The sequence below is a fragment of the Triturus cristatus genome, chromosome 10 (genome assembly GCF_964204655.1).
Source record: "Triturus cristatus chromosome 10, aTriCri1.1, whole genome shotgun sequence".
NCBI classification, from domain to species: domain Eukaryota; kingdom Metazoa; phylum Chordata; class Amphibia; order Caudata; family Salamandridae; genus Triturus; species Triturus cristatus.
This window is the reverse complement of record NC_140593.1, coordinates 972,462,378-972,479,974: the sequence shown is the minus strand read 5'-3', so window position 1 is coordinate 972,479,974 and position 17,597 is coordinate 972,462,378.

Below are 17,597 nucleotides of genomic sequence, written 5' to 3'. Positions count from 1 at the left end.
TGGAAGTATTCAAAAGCAGACGTGCTGCACAATTTTGCACTATCTGCAATGTTTTGGTGGCGGTGAGTGGGGCTCCAAGATATAAAGTATTAGCATAGTCAAGGCATGACAAAATCAATGCTTGGACCATTAGTCTTCTAGTGGTGAATGGTAGCACGGGAAGGATTGCGATCCAGCCATACGCAGAGACTCTTAATTTGTTCTTTTGGGACAGGTGGTATCCCCAGACTACTGGGACACAATGAGCTTATGCTCAACGTAGTTGACTTACCTAAGAGCATCAGCTCAGTCTTAGCTCCATTAAGTTTTAGGCAAGAGCTGTCCATCCAACTCGACACTTTTTTAAGGCATAAGGCTAGCCTGGAGCCTGAATCGTCCAGATGATTAAAGGAAACTACCCAAAGAGAACACATCGAAATTATCGAGAACAATTACATTCCATATAATATAGAATAATATTACTGAAAATTAAAAGGGAAGGAGAAGAAACAGGTATACATATGTTATTAATAATCATTAAAATAGAGCTACTATCAAATAGGAATAAGTTGATATAACATCAAAAATAATTTAGAGAGAAAAATACATTTTAAGAAGAAAACAAATAATTATCAATAGATTTCCAAAATAGATGATAAGAAATACAATTATGATGAATACCATTCAAAGATAAATGAGCTCCTATTCTAGTAAAAATAACCCATGACCACCAAACATGGACAGATAACAATGAAACATCTTTCCAACATGTTGTAATGGATTTTAAAGCTGCTGATAACTGGAAATTTAAAAGTTTACCTTCTAAGTCAAGTAATTTTTGAGTAAGAACGACAGATTTACAAATTAACAATTTAAATGCAAAATCTTCATGTATAATAAGTATTGTTCTTATAATATTCCAAACTTCAGTCCAAAATTTAAAAACAGAAGTACATTCAAAAAGCATGTGTTTTAATGAACCAGCATGCAAATTACAGTGCCAACAATTTGAAAGTGGAAGAAGTTTAGCTTTGAACAATCTCCATGGAGACCAAAGACAATTGTATAAAATATTGGGGTTTGTTTGATAAAGCGAAACAGGTAACCATCCTAAAATATTATTAAGCCAAATAGTTTTCCATGTTTCATGAGATAGAGAGATTGAAAGCTCATTATTCCAGAATGTTGAAATTAAGTTAATGTTGTTACCTTGAAATGCAATCATCTTTTTATACAATATAGAAACACCATGAGATAAAGTAGATACCGTTTGAATATAAATTGATAAATCTGATTTAGCATTAGAAGATATATTTTGAGGAAAGGAATCCAATATAGAATTGCATAGAAGTTCATATTTTAGGAAATCAGAGGAAGGTAAATTAATTTTGTCTGTAAAACATCATAGGAAATAAAAGCATTATTATAGTAGACATCTTTAAGATAAAAAATACCAGCTTTATACCATGAGTGCCAAAATCTGAAATTTCTAGCATGTTTTATATGTGAATTATACCATAATTACATATCTTCAGTAATGTACATGGGTGATTGAAAAATTAAATCAAAATCATTTAATATTAACTTAGTGGATTTTAAAATAACAGATTTATGAAAAAATATTGATTGATTGGACAAAGGGGCATATGCATCAACAATGCCATTTGCGATTCCTCTTTAGCGAAAAATAAGGATTCGCTAATAAGGAATAGCAAAAGGCTATGCATGTAGGAATCGCTATTTAAATAGCGATTCCTTAACTTTCCTTAATTGCGACTAGCAAATAGCGAGTAGCAATTAAGGAATGCCGTCCCAATCATTCCTATGGGCCTCCAGGCCCATAGGAATGAATTGGAGATTGCATGAGCAAATTGCGAGTACCAGTAGGTTCTCGCAAATTGCTCATGCAATTTCAAGGGTGCAAGGGTGTCAAAATGACACCCTATAGCACCCCTGAAATTGATATGTGCACATATGTTGCACACACACATGCTCTAAGGGCATGTGTGTGCGCAACATGAAACTTTGAAAAATGCACAAAAGTGCATTTTTCAAAGTTTTTGCAAATTACCATGCAGTTCATCTTCATGGTAATTTGCTCCCCCTATTAGCGAAATCGCTAATTTTTTAACTTTGATGCATTGCATTTAAGGAATCTCAGTTTGGGATTCCTTAAATGCAATCGCTATTTAAGGAATCGCTATTTAAGGAATCCCTATTTAAAGAATCGCTATTTAAGGATTCCTTAAATAGCGATTTTTGCTTTTGGGTTGATGCATTGGGATTGGGTATTTTTAACTCGCTAACGGGAGTTATTAACGAATCGGTATTTTACCGACGGATTTTTGGCTTGATGCATGAGGCTGATAGTTTATAAAGTAGGTAAAGGAAACAGTTCTATTAAACTTCTTTCTATAGAAAGCCATGTAGGGGGATTAATCAGATGAGAATGATTAAACCAAATAGAACTTTGTTTTAATATAAAAGCTTTATGATAACAAAAAAAGTCCGGTAAACCAAAACCTCCATTACATTTAGCCGATTTTAGTTTTTTGTATCCAATACGAGGTGCTTTATTGCTCCAAAGAAATTTTGAAAGGAGTTGATCTACAACTTTATAAAACTTCACAGGAAATTGAAGGGAATAAAAAAATGTTGGTGCTATAGTCATTTTTATGGAGTCCATTTTTCCCGACCATGAGAGATGAAGTGAAGGCCATTTGGATATTTTATCTTTGATGTAACTTAAAATAGAATCACAATTTAATGATATTGTAGTTTTCATAGATGAAGAAAACAAAATGCCTAAATATTTAAATTTATCTCTTTGCCAAATAATTTCCTTCATGGGGAAAATATCTGGGGTGCAGTGAATATTTAAAGGAATAAATTCTGTTTTATTAGTATTTAGCTTATAACCAGAAATCTTGGAGTAAATTGAAATAATCTCAAATAAAGGAGGGAATGAGGATTAAGGGTTGCTAAGAAATAAAAGTACATCATCTGCATATGATAAATTTTTATAGTAATCTCCTTAATATTAATTCCTGAAATATCATTACATTTCCTGATGGAAACAAGCAAAGGTTCAATAACAAGAAGAAATAGGAGCGGGGAAAGGGGACAACCTTGTCTAGTACCTCTGAAAAGAGAAAATTGATTAGAAATATGGCCATTAATAAATAAAGGAGCAGTAGGAGTAGAATAAATAGCAGACATCATACAGATAAATAAATCACCAAAATTAAATGCTAGTAAAGTACGAAATAAAAACTGCCAATTAACTTTATCGAAAGCTTTCTCAGCATCTAATGCAAGTAATCCTGATGGTAAAACTAAAGTGGACCCTTGTTCTATAACATGTAGCAAAGTTCTTGTATTGTTGGCAGAATATCTATTTCTCATAAACCCAGACTGATCTGGATGAATAATAGAATCTAAAACAGAGGACAACCTAGTTGCAAGTATTTTGGCATAGAGCTTACAATCTTCATTTATTAAGGAAATAGGATGGTAATTTGATACAAGTGTAGGGTATTTATTATGTGTGGGTAATACAACAATTAAAGCCTTAGAAAAAGAACCTGTAGTAGCCCCTGTAGAACTAAAAAAGGTAAATAGTTTAAATAAATGAGGGATAAGGTGTAGCTGAAATTCTTTATAAAATTCCACTGGAATGCCGTCTGGTCCTGGGGATTTATTTTGATTAAGAGACTTAATGGCTAATAGAATTTCATCTTCAGTAATAGGTAAATCTAATTCATTTTTTGTGAATTGGGAAATCCTGGGTAAACCACATTTAGATAAAAAGGAGTGAATTAAAGAAGAATCATCAAAGTTAGGTTTAATATATAAAGTAGCATAGTAATTTAGAAATTCATTAACAATATCATTTTGAGATAGGGCAATTTTCCCATTGGGGCCATGAATTGAATTTATTTGTGTCTGATCTTTTTTAATACGAAGATAATTAGCTAGAAGCCGTCCAGATTTGTTAGCATTAAAACAGAACTTGGATTTAGAATTAGAGAGTTGAATACCAGCTCTTCTGCTAAGGATTGAATTAAACTCATATCTAAGTTTTTGCAATTGTAATCTATATTGAGGGTCATTGGAGGTAATACAACGTCTCTCAAATTTAGCAATTTGCTTATCTAATTCCTTAATTGTTGCATTAAAAGTTTTATTTTCATGTGCCATGAGAGAAATGGAGGCTCCCCCAAAATAAGCTTTAAAAGCGTCCCATCTATTTACCATGGAAGTAGAGCCTTCTGGGTTGAGATGAAAGTATTCTTGAACAGCATTTAAGATTTTTGACTTGTTTTGTTCATTAAGAATAACACTAGTGTTCATTCGCCATCTGCATTGGGATGTGAAATTTGAATTAAATTGTAGAACAAAAGATATTAAGGCTTGATCCGAAATATCAATATTACCAATGGTAGGAGTACCCACAGAATTAATTAATTGTCTAGAAATTAATAAATAGTCAAGTCTTATATATGAATTATGTGGGTTAGAGAAAAAAGTAAACATTTTTTCCATAGGAAAATGTAATCGCCAAATATCTACCAATTTTGTAGCTTTAAGAAAATATTTAAAAGTAAAAAAAGCCTTAGGAGGTCGGAATTTATTGAGAGCAGATCTATCTAATAAAGGATCAGATAGAAGGTTGAAATCCTCTCCAACTATAAGAGGAACATTACTGAATTTGAGTACTTCAGAAGTTAGACCAAAACAGAGGGTCATCACCCGATGGACCATATACATTAAGTAAAAATATAACTGAATCATGAATTTTAATTTTAGCTATGACATATCTACCTTCTGCATCTGATGATTTAGTTCAAATTTGACAATGTAGTCTTTTTGCAAAAAGAATAGCAACACCATTTTTCCTACCCTTGGCGGAAGAGATAATAGTATCAACCCACTATTTTTTCATGTAATTTAAGACTTTGTCATCAATATGTGTTCCCTGTGTGAAGCAAATATCTGCTTTACAACTTCCTAAATAATCTAAAATGTTTGTACGTTTTACAGGATGTCTTAACCCCTTCAGCACGGCGCGGATTACCGCACTGTGCTGAAGGGTTCTTGCGCGGGCGGGGCCGTGACGGAGCGGTTCCGTCATGCGCACAGCGCGACCAACGCGCATGACGGTACCGCTCCGTCACAAGCATTGAAAGGGTTAAACCGTTAACATTTAAAGAAATTATTTTAACATTATGAACATTAGCCATAGTAAGTTAGAGAATACGAGAAAAGAAAGAAGAGAAAAAGTTGAAAAAGAATATGACAAATAGTAGCTCTAGAATAGGGTATAGGGAAAGAGAAAAAGAAAAGAAAAGACAAACTAACATAGAAAAGACGACAAGCATGACCAAACCGTTGGAGCCCAGTGAGGAATATACAATAAAATTAGTCAGAAATACATATTTAAGCAATGCTCAAGTAGCAGAATTATGCTTATCCATGGAGTGCTGTGAATGTTGGTCCAGGAATGATTTTAAATCTTCCGGACTTTGGAAGGACCTAGTCTAGATGCCGCTTTTAAGAGGAATCCTTGCACTACAACAATCTCAGCTAGTAGCTAAACAGTGACACAGCCAAAACAAATCATGGTACAAGAGAAGACCTTCCATTTATGAGCCCCAAGTCCAGAGGAACTCTTTGTCGCCTAACATTGCACACATGTCACCTGGTTTTCCTCTTGACTGTAACCCCCCTCCCCAAAGAACTCCTACGTTTGGGTTTGGGTGGCCCCGCAGGGGCATGAGTTGGTACTCTATCTGGTCCATTAGTTAAACAAGTTGAACATAGTTTAAGGCAATAACATATGTAAGGTCTCATTCCTAGTGCTGCGCAAAGGGAAAAATAGGGAGCACATTTTTTTGCTCCATTTTTTTCATTTTGAGCCAGGATGATGGGAAATAGAGCTCTCTGCATGCGTTTTCTCAAAGTGCAACATCGAGAAAATTGTATGGGCAAAGCAGTGCTGTCACAGTGATACTGTACAGAAAAACAGTTGCAAAAAGTATTTTTGCATGATTCCCCATTTAATACCGCAAAAATAATAATTGGGAAATGTCATTAGGTGAGCCGATACTGTGAGAAAATGGAATTTTACCACAGATATTTGTGCTCGATATTATCTTCATACTGGGAATGGGACCCTTAGAGTAAATTCTGGTAACTTGATTCTGGTCTGCCACCCCACAGAGCAAAAAACGACAATATGATGGATGGAATGCTTGAATTGATCTCAGCCACTGCTCTTTCAATCTGGGCCACATCTCAATTCATTGTTTTTGTCCACCATGTCAGTTCCGTTTGGACCCAGCCATATGCAAATCAGTCTTGACCCTGCTCCTCATGGGAACAGTCCAGCCCAAACTGCCAGGCTAGGTTCTCCCTAAACCAGAGCCCAATCAACCTAGGACCTGTTTCACCCTAGTTAGGCTCTTCAGCCAGGTAGATATAGCTTGCTTCCAGTGGTACAGTGAGCCCAAGACCCATGTCTGGGCATGCCCAGCACACTTAGGATGGCAAATGCAAAAACAGCAAGGTAATGGATGGAATGGTTGAATTAACCTCAGCCACTGGCAAGTTCTCAGGCCGCATACCACACCATGGGTTTTCACCCACCATGCCACCTCAGTTTGGACCCAGCTACATGCAGAGCAGTCTTGACCCTGCTCCTCATGGAAACAGTCCAGCCTGAACTGGTAGGACAGGTCCTCCCTGAACTGTAACACAAGCAACCCAAGAATGAGTTTGTCCTAGTGAGGGCTCTTCAGTCAAGTATGGCTTGGGTCTAGTGGCACAGTGATCCCGGGACCCATGTCTGGGCATACCCAGTGCACTTAGGTCATCAAATGCAAAAATTACAAGGTTTATGGATGGAATGCTCAAATTTATCTCAGCCACAGGCAATTGTTTGGGGCTGCATCCCAATCAATTATTTGTCGTCCACCATCTCAACTTACTTTGGACCCAACCATATTCAAATCAGTATGGACCCTACTCCTCATGAAACAGCCCAGCCTGAATAGCCAGGCTTGGTCCTCCCTGAACTGGAACACAAGCAACCTCGGACCAGTTTCGCCCTAATTCTTCAGTCCGATATAGCTTGGTACCCGGGTGATAAGCTGATAACTATGGCAAAACCCGCCCTTTTGTATACTTTGATGTGTCACCCTAAGTGGGGGTTATGCCCACACATGGGTCCTGTGCACACTGTGTCACTGGAACTAAGCTGTACTCGGCTGATGAACCCTAATTAGGGCAAAACTGGGCCTAGGTTGCTTGTGTTCCAGGTCAAGAAGTACTTGGCTTGGCAGCTTGGGCTGGACTGTTCATATGAAGAGCAGGGTCAAGACTGATTTGCATAGCTAGGGCAAAACGGGTGCTAGATTGCTTGTGTTCTGTTTCAGGGAGGACTTGGCTTGGCAGTTCGGGCTGGACTGTTCCCATGAGGAGCAGGGTCAAGGCTGATTTGCATTTAGCTGGGCCCAAACTGAGGTGGCATGGTGTGCAAAATAACGATGAATTACTTTTTTGTATATTTTGAAGGCGCCCCTTAACACAGCCATTACATACTATATAAAGGAAACTCACATTCTGCACAAGTGCCAAATAAATGTATGTAGAGACCCTGTGGCAGCAGGGTAAAAATAGAAAGACAAGTATTAAAGCTTCTAGAAGTTTCTGGAAAACAATTTAAAATATAAATACACATTTGGGATAAATATGTCCTTCTACTGATCCTCACTCAAATAGCCTCAGTGGCTCACTGTCACTTGTGAGGCAACAATGCCATCTTTACTCCATCTCAAGGAGGGGTCCCTCTACCCTCTCTAAGTGATGGTGAATTTTCTTAAAATTATTCTACCCCTTCAATTTTTACTGACCAGTAAGCATTGAAACACAACTCTGTCAAGCAGGTCTGTGGATGGTTCACTAATAACCCACTGCACTGCAACTTAAAGTGTGGGCAATGCAACTGTTTGCTATCTGGAAAAGAAAAGGTCTAAGCTATTGGTTGTAGGCCAAAGTATATGGGAATAACCACCATTAGAATTCCTCACCCACCTAGTGCCCAGTAATATACTTACAGGGTTGGTAGCTTTTATCGGTGACTTACAAGTTACCCTCTTACTGCCTACCCAGGAGTTGAACGTCCAGGTCATCAACTCCTCTCTGTCCTCTACACTTCCATGGCCGATAATGACAGGCTATTTGAAATAGAGGGAATCTGCCTACTGGGACCATGAAAAAGCCTGCTACATTACTGTCCAAGCCGTTGGGTCCATCTGGTCCTTTATTCCAGAGCGAGAAGAACTGTGACAACACAGTTGCCACACCCTTCAGAAGTGATTACAAGTCCCTACTCATGCTGTCAGTAACAAGGTGGAAAAACCCTGCAGGAGCTGCCTCACAGGTTAAGCCCCTTCTGAGACTAGCTCTTGATGAACTGCTTAAACTACTGAAATGCTCCCCTCTTTCACTCTTATGTCTATACGGTCAGCCAATCAGGACACAACAAAGTCTGAGTCATAAAAGAACTCATTACTGTTGCATCTAGAAAGCTAAAGAGAAACAGAACTCCTCCTGGTAAACCTTGATTTCAGGAAATGCTACATGTCTTCAAGAGAGGAGTAGTTCCGAAAAGACAATGGCAGAAAAACTAATTAAATAGAATGAAATCCAAACTAAAATAACAAAAAACAAATGCTGTGAACAAGAAATGTAAAAATCAAAAGGCTCCTATATCGAAGAATGGAACTTCCTAGCAGCAAACCCAACCAGTTCTTTATTTTACTTTATAAAAGACAACCCTAAAATGCCCCGAGATGACACAAATCCATCCTCTATAGAGAATTGCAACAGCTTACAAGCCTTCATTACAACATAATTGTAGAAATAAAAGCAAAATTCAACCTAGCTTAGAACCCAAGTCCAGTCACATGTCTAAAAGAGATATCATCCCTGCCAAGTTAATCAAAACACACTTTTTGTTGTTTGCACCCACTTGGCTGGACCTAATCAATGCATCAGTGTCACAAAGAACATATCTCAACATTTTTAAATGAGGTTGGATCTCACTGATCTTAAAGAAACCCGTTGCAGACCCATTGTTTAAACCTATCACTTGGCTGGGAAAAGCAATGGAGAAATGTGTGACACTACAATTTAACAGTTTCGTAAATGAAAATTCCTTACTAGTCTTGTCTCAATCAGGCTTCTGAGAAGGATATAGCATGGAAACACCCATGCTGCAAGTAATGCACTATATTATTTGCATTCTGGTTGAAGGTGAAGCCTGCCTTCTGGTACTACTGGACTTGTAGTCAGCCTTCAACCTGGTGTATCACAATCTGCTACTAAAAACCCTTGAACACAGGATGGGCTTCAGGGACAGTGTACTCAACTTGTTTAATAAAAGTTGGCAACTACTTGTATGTCAAACCTTTAGGGGCGTTTGTCAAAAACACAAGAATTAAGGTCCACCAATATGCAGATGACATGCAGTTATCTCTAAAAGTGTCATTATTCAATGATATCCTCAATCTACAGATCAGTCTAGGAAAATTAACCGTTGTTTGAATTCACACTGCTTTAAACTAAACCCCCAAAACACTCAATGCATGCTTACATCCAGAAGAAGCAAGAACAATGTTGATTGTTCACAGAACTATCAAATTTCGCTTACACCCCACCCCAATGCAGCAGTCAAATCCTTCAAATTCACTATTGCTTGCTCTCTATCTATATGTCAACAAATTGGCTCAGCCTGCCAATTTCCACCTCCACCAGTTGAAAAAATAAAAACACATTCTGCCCTATAATCAACTGAGAAGCACCGCTCTCGCAATGGTTACATCCTGGATAGATTCAGGCAATACATTAATATTTAACAGAAAATATGTTTCCAATTTTTTTCACGCTTAACAAACTTTTTTACTTTTCCCTATACTTTACCAGTATCAGTATTATGGTTATTTATGATTCTGAACTCCAATGAGTTCCACATAAAAATGTACAAAAGAGAAAACAAATTACAATATACACTTTACCAAAGGGTAATCTCCCTCACCAGGAGCTTACCTTGTTCTATGAATCTTTACTGTGATCAAACTTTTTAATCTGTGGTAGTGAGAGTTTGGGCGACAGACCCCTCTTTTGTAACGTTCTACAGTAACTTCAGACACATAAAATCCCATATGCATGGCAATTGCATGTTCTTGTATAGTGAGCATGTGAGACATATATGGTAGTACGACTCTGTGTGTGTCAGTCTGAGAACTGAAGCCAGTGGGATCCATCATGGATGCCCCTGGATATAATACGGCACAAAATGGAGGCTGAGGACAACTTCTCCACACATTGAAAATGTCATGCCTGCATTCCTGTGAGTGGGGGTTGGAGACCCAGACACTGACTTTAGGAGGTTGGAGACAGACAGGGAGATGGGAAAATGGATTCTGATAAGTTCTTCCTGAGCACTGCCATTTAGTAGATGGCAGGGGTAATGGGGGGTAAGGCAGCTTCTTTTATTTCAAGTGAGGGAGCCAGACAATCCCTTTAGTCTGTCTCTGATTGCTTCTTCAGGAAGTTGTAGGCAGCCACATACAGAGAAGTCATATTTCAGTGTGCCCATGTTGTGGGTACTCCTGCTTAGAATCATCCTCAATACTACCTGCTGTGAGAGGCATAAAAGCTTAGTCTTGATAGCAATCTGAGAAGGATTCTTGAAAGAGAATCTACCCAATCTGGATCTGAAGATGTGTATGGTCCAAACCACTCCACTTTGTTCCACTCCTATGTTCTTCAAGAAAATGAGTATTTCACAGAGCACTTAGAGAGCTGCTGTGTAACCAGGGCTATTGTCTACCTTACAGGCAGTTACTCAGAGATTATCAGACATCACCAGAAGTCCACACTATTTGCTGGAGTAGCTGTGGGTCTACATAAAGACCCTAGAGGCCCACTTGCTTGCTGAGAGAGAAAATCGAGTGTGCCTGGCCCTATGTAAAGAAAGACTATCCAGGTGAAGAGGGCTCAGCAAGGGAAGACCTACAGAAAGGCTGACAATCCAAGAGTGTGCCAAGAGACCGGTACTGTTAAAAGGTTCCTCAGCCTCTGTGAAGCTCAAGAGGTGAGCTGTACAAAGTGTGTGCTAGAAACATGCACCTGGCAGCTAACCGTAGATTTGATTCCCTAATGCTGCCACCACCGATGAGGAGTGAAGGATTGCATCACTGACGAATGGAGTACCTGATCTGCCTAGCAGCTACAACTCCCTGAAGTTATCATTACTAGGAGATTCAACATGTAGGCTGCAACTACCTCTACAGAGTGCCTAACACTGCCAACCAAGTGTGCTGCTGCTGAGTTGAGTGATACCCTAAAGGTCTACCTCCCTGAATTCGTATTGCAGTGCTATACTGAGAAGCTGCTGCCACAGTCCCACAGTGAGGAATCCCCACAGAGGAGGTAGGAGGGTACGACTGCATCTGCTGCACACTCTCAACTGTTAAGAACAACTTGCAGGTAAACCATGGGGCTTAGCCTGTACAACAGGTCAAGAGACAAGAAGGCCCATGTGCCACTCTTCTGCACCCATTAGAGACGGCTGCTTGAGGCTAAAGGAACAATGAGCTGTTGAACTAAGCTTCATACATACTAAAAACAATGAGAATGTTTTAGCTAACTCCACCTGAGCCTATTGCTGCCAAACCTGTAGAATGGTGGGAACGGTAATAGTGGCAATCTTGTTCCAAGTGGGAAATAGAACAAATACCAGGAATGGTAGGGATTGCAGCGGCCAGGGCGGCTGACTTCAGAACACAGGGGCTCACTGTTTGATACCCGGCAGCAGGTTTGCCCAGCACCTTGTGACGCTGGGCAATAGCTTGCTTAATCTTCCCAGCAGTCCCCAGCAGCGGGACACCTCGCCTGAGGTTTCTATGCGCTTTACAAATGTTGGTATTATTATTGTAGAGCCTCAGTGATAGAACACAGAATTCTGCAACCACGTATCCATATCTGTTGTACTATGCAATATTTAGCTTAGCTGTGAGTTTAGAGTACTTTCTTCTTCATAAAGATAAGGACTGGGCTAGACATTACCTTACAGTGTCTGTTGATGGATTTTTGAGTTCTGAGTTCTTGACCTAAACACTACCTCCCTGAGAAGTCTGATTACGCTAAATTGCACCCATGTCTTCTTGCTACGATTTAGCGCTGATGGTCTTTTATTTACCTACTAAAAGTGGTGGAGGGGAAGAAACACTTCATAACCATACATCAATATATCATACCTGAAAGGACCACAGACTCCAACTTTGGAGTTGTCAATTTATTATAAGGCCAAGAATAATAAGATGTAACCACATCTCAAAATTAGCATATATAGATATAGAAAAATCAATACAGAGCCGATTCTATGAATATAAGTGATTCTGCCAAAAAGGAAGATAATAGTAAATTCCAAAATCAGAATACAACTCAAAATAGATGCAGTCTAAATCTCTTTTCATTGAAACATAAAACAAATCTGTCCCTACGCTGCACTAAAAGGAGATGCTATCTAATGCCCTTCCATCAATTCCCAAAGGTGTCAGCACGTGTTGACTTCCTAAGAAGTACTCACGTCAAAGGTTAAAGTGCTTAAGGCTAGGAGCTAGTTCTAAGATGCTCCCTTCTCTCCGAAAGCTAGCAGAAGTCTGGGATCTCTGTCCCTGCGCATCATACAACATAGAATTCGATTGTTACTGAGTCATCCTAGTAAAACTTTCCATTGCATCTTTTCTATGTGGCGAATTCATGATCTCTTAATTAATTTTCTTTGTTCACGAGTCGACCTCGGCTCCCAGGCCAGCCAGACACGAAAGGCGTCCTCCCTTCTCGCCTCCAACCCTCTTCAAAGCGTCTCTTGTATCTTTTACAATCTGAAAATAACGAGTTGGCATTCCGACACCTGCAGTAGGATGAGAACACTGCTATTTCTCGAAAACAACATGCATTTATTTATTTATTTCTCGAGAAGCCAAGGAGGTGCAAAAACAACTACAGTCTTGGGCCTAAGAACTCGGGCAACTTAAACCAAACACAGTTGCATTATGTGGCGATAAGATTGCCTTGCGCTTTATATCTGCAGGCATTACGATACATACATAATCATACTATAACATTCCACTATAATGAATGTTTACATGAGACTACTAAATACATGTTAATGATCATAAAACGCTGCAAACAATAGAAATAAATGTGAGTGCGTTTTATTCATGAGTATAATGCAACCATACAATGTAGAGTGTTAAAAGCGCTCTATCAAGTCTATGACTGCTCAGCCTTGCTGCCCTGAGAGTCAAGTGTGAAAACAGTTATTCTTGGCCCAGCTTCCAGAGCCATAGCAGGACTAGTCGGACAAAACTGGCAAATACCTCTACCACACAGTTGGGAACCAGTAACCTTTGTCTGCTCTATGAACTTCCGAATGAGATTTATTGCAACGTATTCGGTTGTGTTTCATGTTGTTTACAGGTGCATCATATTGAGGAGTGGTCAAAGTAGTTTTAACTTATTAGTGGATTGTTCAACGATGATTGGATAGTTGCCAGCTAGATCCTACTATTGATCTGTTTGTAGCATTATGTACATTGGTGTTTGCGCTGAAGGACATTGTCATTTGTTTTTTTCTGCTGGGGATATGGTTGTCCTTTGCTTACTAAGGGAGGCTATTACATTTAAAGACATCTTTGTCCATTATGTGACTTTGTTACAATCTTATTTTCATGCAGAAGGTAGGTTTCAATTACGTTCTTCTAGATGTATGACATATAAGCCACTAATCCACCTTTGGGTTCTGGAATAGTGTGCTACTCACCGAAAAGTGCTTCAACGCCTCGTTAGGGGTAGTATGCACTCTATAAATACAATTACAACTAGAATGTTGGTTAGTGAACTAAAATGGATGTGTTGATGGGGTGTCAACACTAAGCCAGCTGTGTGGCTTGAAGCTGCATTGTGCACATCATGAGCTTTGCTTCATGAGTATTGTTTGTATAGTGCAAAGTACGGATATAACTTGGTATGAATGCACTGTTGAGGGGGTGGACACTTGTCCATCTATATTCTTGTTGTTTGCCTGATAGTGCCAGGACCTGTTGTTGTGTGTACTGCTGGCAGAGTATGAATCAGGGCCAAGGTATAATTTGGTGTGGAAGTTCTGTTGAGGTGGCAAACACCTAGCCTACTCTATGGTTTGTGCCGATGATCTTGCCAGGGATTGTGTCTAAACTCTAATGTGTACTGTAGGAGTAGAGGGAGGTATACATGTAACTTGACACAGCAGTCACAGGAACCATTGCCTGGCAAAATGTAAAGCAATTTAAAATAAACAATTAGCTGGATGGTTTTCCACTCCTGCTCCAAAATGCACGGTGTGGAGGAGTCTCTCTAGTGTCTTTCACTACCATGGAGGCAGACCCACAGGAAATCCCAGCTGCCAGGCTAGTGTTTACTGTGTTCTTTCCTCCAGATGCATTTGCCTCAGTATGTAACAAATGTTCCTTGCAGACGTTTTTCAGGGTGGTGCTGTGCCCGTATTTCAACCATCTCGTGCCATTCTACTAGTATTGGAGATTCCGGGCAACACATACTTTGGCCTCTAGACTATCCTGGGCAGGAGGATGCTGGTTTGTTTAAGTATACAATATATTTTTAAAGAAGGTAAAAAACACAACTGCTACTGCGAGGTAGAGTAGTGGCGTGTGTGTTTGGCTGGCACCGCTTTAAGGATGTGTAAATGCCTTCATTTACTAATGTCTCGCTCAGTCATTTTCTGCTAGGTGAAGCTCCACCCTTAATTTTTTAAATGGCATCAATGCTTATTGTCGGCACATTACAGAAGCGTTTATTATACCAGTGGTTGCACTACATTATATCAAGGTCAATAACATCGACCTTCAATTATATCGTACCAAGTACCCACCGCTACATCGTCATCTAATTATAATATTATGTTTTTATTGCACTGTCTAACTAAACCTATCAACTATTCCAGTCACCTACTATACTTTCCTATCGTGATGTATTGTATTGTATAGCGTTGGTTTTATGTAGCACCTTCCATTCTCATTGCAAGGCTTAAAGCAAATTCCAGATCTTCGAATAGGTACCTAATCTATATGTATCTTTTCAACCGCACTTTGGGGCATATTAACAAGGGCTTTATCTCTCTATTTACAAGAGGGTGCTAACAGACATAATCGCATGATAGCACCCTTCCCCCCCCCCGCCTCCCTTTGTATCTCTAATGAGATGCAAAGGGGGCGTCACTGGGCAGTACAGCCTTGCAAATATCGCTGATGTGCACATCGCAATATTGATTGATAGGCTTTATTTCGATACATAAAATATCTTAAAAGCAATTCAACAGTTAAGAAAAACAGCGGAAAAACAAAAACACTTTTCCAACAAGACAATAAAAACAATGCTTAATAAATACAATTAGTACAGTTAAGATCAGAATTAAATTGATACGGAAAGCCTTTTTGCACGAATCAACCAGGACCACTTTAAAAATTTAGACACGGAGGAGGAGCCTAGCGCGCAACCAAGATGGCCGCGTAGGTGCGAGGCTCCCGAGGACCTCCGCGACCTCCTGAATTAATCCTGGCGATATCCTATCCTTGTTGAGGGGACTGTGTCGGTGAACCCGAGCTGAGGCGCCACCCGTTTTTCGGGTTCAAATCGGACCCCGGACATAGGTGGGAGCATCGATCGAAGGTTGCGGCCTTCTCCGCGCCGGCCCCCCGGACTTGAGTAGTGGGGCGATCCGGGGACAAAGTGAACAACAGCGGCGGGCAGGGCTGGGCGACTTGCGTACCCCGCGCTTTCACTTTCGCTTTTGCGCCCTCCTTGCCCTCAAGCGAGGTGGGGTTGCGGAGCGGGGTGCGGTGGTGTGGCCCTGTCCAAATGCCCGGCTGACCCGCCGGCTGTGGGTCGTCCTGCGGATCGGTGGTCGCCCTCCCCCCCCGGAACCCGTGAACTGGTTTATCGGCCCGTTCGAGGAGATTGGCACGACGGTGGGAGAGCAAACATGTCCACCAAACAAGATGGCGACCGGGCGAAGGTGAAGACGACCCGCCGTGGCCCGGCACACCAATCCAACAGTATGGACCGCTACACTCTCCAGAAGGGATCTCCGGAGACATCGCGCACATCCCCGGCGGGCCCGACGGAGGCATCTGCTCAACCGGTGGATCTGACCCTCCGGGACGTCATGGGCGCCATCGCAGAGATGAAGGCCTCGGTGGACCAGCGCTTCGACACCCTAGCGCAAAAAATAGACTCGGTCCTTGTGGATGTGAGTCTTGTGAGGGCTGACTTGTCCAAAACGAACGACCGGGTCGATTCCCTGGCCCACACCACAACGAGCCTCACGACGGATGTGGTGGCCCTCCAAAAGGAGGTGCGCCGGCTTGGCCAGGCGGGCGCCCTGATGGACCGGCGACTGGAGGAATCCGAGGGTCGGGCCCGGAGGAACAATGTCCGTATTGTGGGGGTGCCGGAGGGACGAGAGGCGGAGGCGGCAGACCTTTTTGTGGAAGAATTGATCCTTACCCATCTCCAGCCCCGGGGGCTGAGTAAGCTTTTTGCGGTGGAGCGTGCTCACCGGGTCCCTGGGGGCAGACCTAAGGCCGGTGCCCCGCCGCGGCCTCTCATTGCCCGGATTTTTAACTTTCGGGACAGAGACGCTATCCTGCAGACCTCCAGGCAACAGGGACCGGTCAAGCTTGATAACATGGAGGTGCATTTCTACCCAGACTTTACTCCGGCGGTCCAAAAGCAGCGATTGAGTTTTCTTGGTGTTAAACGTCGCCTACGGGACCTGAATCTTAAGTACTCAATGCTTTTTCCAGCTAAGCTGAGGGTGGAGGTGGATGGTCGCACGCACTTCTTTGACCGGCCCGAGGCGGCTGGGGACTGGTTGGACGCTCTGCCTGGAGATCGGGGCCGGGGGGGTGGGGGGGGTGCGGTTGGCGGGGAGGGCCCGCCGGATCAGAATTGAGGGGTGAATAATAAGCCTTGCTCTGGACAACATTCCTTTACCATTTATTGATCGTATATGTTCCCCTCCTATGGAGGTCGTTCGGGGTCTGTTGGGGGCTTCCCTCCTCCTCTGGGGGACTAGTTAGTTTTCATCTATGGGGCGACAGGCACACTGCACTTTGGGGGGGCTGTCTGGGCTCATGCAGGGGTGCAGGGAGGGGGGAGTTCTGTTGGGATGGGGGGGTGGGGGGGGTGTGTTGTTTGTTTGCACCGCAAGGCAAACCTGCTACTGTATTGTTGCTCTCGAGATGCTCTGTGGGGGACGACTGCTTGTTTCTACGTACGATGGGGGGTAGGGATTTGACTGTGTTGTCATGGAATGTTAACGGCCTGGGGGATAGGATTAAGCGTGGTGTGGTCCTGCAGTACTTGAAACGTATTTCACCAGATGTTGTCTTCCTGCAGGAGACACACCTTATAGGTAACTCCTTTCATGCTATGAATCGGCGGGGCTATCGTTTGGTGGCCCATTCGGGCTTCACTTCGGGCTC